The sequence below is a fragment of the Rattus rattus genome, chromosome 5 (assembly GCF_011064425.1).
Source record: "Rattus rattus isolate New Zealand chromosome 5, Rrattus_CSIRO_v1, whole genome shotgun sequence".
Lineage (NCBI taxonomy): Eukaryota > Metazoa > Chordata > Mammalia > Rodentia > Muridae > Rattus > Rattus rattus.
Window position 1 is genome coordinate 70,035,243 of NC_046158.1, and position 5,554 is coordinate 70,040,796.

Below are 5,554 nucleotides of genomic sequence, written 5' to 3' on the forward strand. Positions count from 1 at the left end.
AATAGCATTACATATTCAGACAGGCCCCATGTCTCTACTAAGAAAACCAACTAAACAGAGATTTTAAGACACAATGGCAACAAAGATGATCATTATACAGAACCCCAATACCTTGTAAGTTAATTTTTAAAGTTTTTTAGATGTGATATTGGATGAAAAAAATTCACAAGTAAATAATAGGCCAGGAAGAAAATAAAATTGACAAAATCAGCATTTGGTTTATACTGAAATGAATCTCAGTCCAATGAGGTCACACTGAAGATGTAAGAAGGGGGACCAAAGGACACACACTCCCACAAAAAAATAAATCCTGTGAACCGTTATTAAAATCTAATATGTAAAGAAAAGAACAATACAGTTATAGAAAGACTCGATATTTACATATACACATTTTTTATTTCTTTGGTAGAATTTGTTTCTTGTATGAAGGTATTTGATGATACCACATTTTTTTAATTGCACACTTCATCTCCAGGTTCCTCAGTGTGTAGATCAGAGGGTTGAATATGGGAGCTATGATGGTATAGAAAAGAGCAAACACTTTGTCTTCTGGGAATGTTGTATTTGGTCTGATGTAAATGAAGACAAATAGGCACAAAAAAACAGGACCACAATGGTTATATGTGAACACGCATGGGAAAGAGCTTTGGAACGGCTCTCTGCTGGTAAACACTTATGGTATGTAGTATTAGAAAATAAGATATTAAACTACAAATGTCACCAAAAGCAATTAGTCCAGAATCAACAATAACAAACAGGCCAATTCTATGTGTATCAGTGCAAGCTAATTTTAGTAAAGGATATACATCACAGAAGTAGTGGTCTATCTCATTGTGATGACAAAAGGACACAAAGGCAATGAGAAGGGACTGACTGGCTGAGTGCACAAATCCTCCAGTGCAACAAACTGCAAGGAGTTCATTGCATCTCTGTCTGCTCATAATGATGGTGTAGTGCAAGGGCCTGCAGATCGCCACATAACGGTCATAGGCCATTGCTGTGAGAATAAAGATCTCAATGGCACCAAGCAAATGAAGAAGAAAGAGCTGTGTCATGCAATTATTATAGGAAATTATCTTCCTTTCTGCCAGTAAATCAGTCAGGAGTTTGGGTGTCACTGTGGATGTGTAACAAAGATCACAAAGTGATAGGTAATGAAGAAAGAAGTACATGGGTTGGTCCATGAGCTGAGTGCATATGATAGAAACCATTATGAGAACATTGCCCATCCAAATTGCAATGTAGCAAAATAGAAATAATACAAAACAGAGGACTTCAATGTTTTGATTGTCAGAAAGTCCCAAGAGAATAAACACAGTAATATTCCCCATAGCTCAGTGAAATAGAAAAACATGACAGGTCCCTGAAAAGACAGATTAATGAAGGACATCAATATGGAGATGTTGATAATTAACACTGACATTAGCTTTTGTTTAGAGATAACCCTATTGATTTTATGTTAGTTTTCACATGAATAAAATTTCATTGCCTCATGCAATAATAAAACTGGCTTAGAATTTATGGTTAGCAATTGAACACTTTCAATACGCAAATAAGTTCTTGCAAAAGATGAGTTTGGGTTCCTTACAGCCCCCAATATTGTTAAAAACAAAAGAATAATTCAAAGAACAAGTAAAATGTAATCTTAAGCAGTAGACCAATTTATGACTGATGGCATATACTACAGCTTAAATTAATTTAAACATATAGAAAATAAAATTAAGTTGAACACAATTTATCTACACAGGTGTTTATGTGATCTAAAAAGTAAGCAGTCTAAGTAACAAGTCCATAAAACTAATTTGAGTGATTGTCCAGGGGACTGTAGGCATCATTCAGTGTTAAGAATGAGTAAGCTCTTACAGAGGATCTTTTAGCTCTTAGTACCTCTGTGGGCTTGCTTACAAGTAACACCTGCTCAATAAATCTTATGCCAACATAAAGACACACAGATATGTACACAATAAAAACTACAACTTAAATGTGATAAATAATTTTTCAAGTTTCCTATTTTCCTTTTATTATTTATGATTTTTAGCATCATAAAATTAATACTTATTATTAAAATAAATTTATTTCTGTAGATATTTTATTAAAATTATATACTTAATTACTCATGCAATATAGTATTTATTAAAACTAAGAATATTGGAATGCAAATTCATTTGTATAATTTTGCTTTTCAAATTTTTATATCAAATATAAATATATCATTTACATCCTTCAGTCTTACCCTCCAATCATCCCAACTACTTGGTACATCCCTGATACCAAAATATGCATGATCTGTGAAGGCATAGTAGACATACTAACATAGAAATGGGAGATTCACCCATGCCACAAGTATTATAGGCAACAAAGGATTGCTGAGAAAAAAAAATATCTTCCTCATAAGTAAGATCCCTTATTGGTTACCCAATACCAAGTTTTCATCCTGAGATCATATACATACAATAATACAGGATTTAGCTATATATTTATATATTATGTAAACCATATATTAAATAATATATAAATAATATATATCCTATTATGCATTAAATGAAGGACTTCACTTTTAAGTTTTATTCAATTTATAGTGCTCATAAAAATGCATGAAAAACCTTGAGATTATTTATTTCAAAAAACAAGTTATGTAAAATTGTTTCTATTAGTATATGTGTGACCTCTAAGTTATATATTCAAATTATGTTACTGAATGGATATTTATATAATACTTAAACTTTTTTATTAATTGCGTTTATCTGCCACATAAGATGTGGAAATCTACCTAGAAATAATTGTACAGTAAGAGTGAATAACAAATAAATCAATAAAGGCCAAGTGACTTCGTGTTCAGAGATTTGTATGGTCTGAATTTGTAATTCAGAGTTTAATAGTGTAGATTAAATCTTCCAAGAATTTCAGTGAATTTGACTCCTTTGAAGAAATTGATATTTTAGTATGAAAAGATACCTTAGGTCAGAAGAGAAGAGATTCCCTAGTTAAATATTTTATCTCTAAACAAAATTATTTTTATTAAAGGTTGCAGAGTATCAACCTTATAATTTTTACTTTTTCAATCATAAGATGACAACCCATTAGGATATGATTCATGAAAATTAAGACACTGGGTTAGGGATTGTGAATAGTTCTTATTTGGTACCATTTCCAACCCTACTGGAAGAATAACAGAGTAATTACCCAGTGCTGTTAGAATACATTCGAATAGAAATAAGAGTTAATCTATGGTCATTACCGAAATCATTTATATATTCTAGTAATATTTAAAGTATTGTTACTTACCTACTCCTTTGTTAAATTCCCTTCTAAACTGTTTTTATGAATTACATTATGCATGCTAACTTCCATATTAAAAAAGAAAACTAGCATTGACAAATAATTTATTTCTACAGTATAATATTAAGATTCATAATTCTGTTATAGCCAAGTAATTAATATATATTATTATACAAAGATTTACTGAGACATAAGTAAATATTTTCTACTTATGGAGTCAGGTTCACTCAAAGTCATTTTGTTTACAGCAGCATTATTTTAGTGAGGTTCATAGAGATAAAATTCATTGTTCTCAGAAAACAAAATTAAAATTTTAATTCACATATACCATAAAACCCTGAGAAATTGAGTTGTTAAACAATTTTGGTAAAAACTAAAAGATCATTTTTATCTTATTGATAAAAAACCTTGAAAATATATTTTGCTAAATATGACCTGAAATTATAATTCCAGCTTCAAAATAGATTTGAAACTCTATCTATCCTTTTCCACAAAGCTATAGCTGATAATTTATTCTACCTCTTGACAGACTTTTCTTCAATTTATTTGATAAGTCATTTTTTCTTTCTATAAATTTCTATTGAGAGTTTAAAATTGAAAACATTATTGTCTTCTAATTTAGCTCAGCAATGAATTTAAGTTTGATCTCACAACAAGTGTGTTCCTAGTTCATTTCCTTCAACACTCAAAAATAACTCAAATAATTGTCTCCTGCGTATTAAGTTTAAATGTAAAAACAGAGGAGAAAAATAAAAAAAAAATTAAATATGTTGCCATGTTCAGTTTACTTTGTTATATATCTGAGAATAATTTTAGATTGAGAAATGTAAAAATTAATTGAGTTTACATGATCAAGTAAAGAGACCTACAAAAGGATCATGCAACATGTCAGAAGTTTGAAATTGGAATTTTCTAGGTCTGGAGCCCAATATATTACATAAAGTGAATACATCCAAAGTCACATGATGAACTTAACATGTACTTTCTCACCTCTTTCAACATTATCTTTTTTTTTGCCATCAGAATTATAGCTTTTACTGAATCAAGGCAGTCTCATATTACTAGTGAGTGCATGAAAAAATTGAGTTTTAAAATGTACCTAATTCTAATGAAAAAAATATACAGTCAATAAAACTATACCCTTGATGTATACCTCTGTCCTTTACATTCTATGTATTTATGGAAAAAATAAGGCTCATGGAAAAATCTATACATTCTTCAGCTTTAGTTCTCACAGCTATTAGAGCATGAGAAGAATTAGAAAAAAATCATGACACATTTTCTAATCTAGTTTTTTACTCTATAAATGATTTGCTTTTAATTGTATATGTACAATGGTGACATATTTTTTTAAAAATGTATAACAATACTTTACTAAGATTTTGTGCTTGTTCTCCCAATCATCGCTGAATTAATTTTTATTCAAACTTTAAACATATGAAAGTGTAATAATTAGGATTTATTATAGTTTTAGCATGATAAAATATCTGACCTTGGTAAGCTATTCTCATAGAAGTAGTTATACTCTTACCATGATATTCTATCCTTCCCATTCTCCTTGTTCCTACGTTCCCTGAAGGAATTAATACTTTAAACGAAATGGCACTAAGAAGTCTTAGTAAACCCATTTTACCAAAGAATATATTGTCCTTAATATAATAATGATTATCTTAAGGCCTTATATCTAAATATAATGGAATAGTATTTAAAGCCAAGTAAAACAGTAATCTATATCTGTATTTGATTTTCATAAACTTAATCCTTTTTTGTAAAGGTATGCCTTACATGCTTCCAGCAAACACTAAGAAAATTACTTATATTGCATTTTGAGTTCCAGCTACCTCCCATTGCTCTGTGTGATTTTTGTCCTCTACTAGATTTCCTCTGATGATAGTAGGACTGGTAAGTACATTTATAAGCTACATTTTTATCATTAGCTAATTTGAAATGATTAACTCTCAAGTATTGGGTAAGTTCATCAGGTAACTCTATCCTGTAAAAGGGATCAAATTAATTCTGTCCCGTCTTCTTGCTTTTATTGATCTGCTTGCAATATTGGCCAAGCATTCATTCTTAAATATTTCGTGAATGATTAAAATAAGTCACTTCAAATATTTAATAATTTTCATTATTCAATAATCTTCATAACCATCAACACAGTCTTCTTCAAAAAAGGAAACTAAATAAACATTCAGGTGCTTCAATTTCGCTTGTTCTTTTTTGGGGGAAGGGGTTAACCTCAGTTAATTCTCTTTTAATGTGAGTTTGATTTTTG

General features: G+C 29.9%; 1 pseudogene; it reads right to left on the reverse strand.

Annotated features, from left to right (window-relative positions):
• Positions 1-394: 394 nt before the first annotated feature.
• Positions 395-1,331, reverse strand: LOC116900400 (annotated as a pseudogene).
• Positions 1,332-5,554: the final 4,223 nt, after the last annotated feature.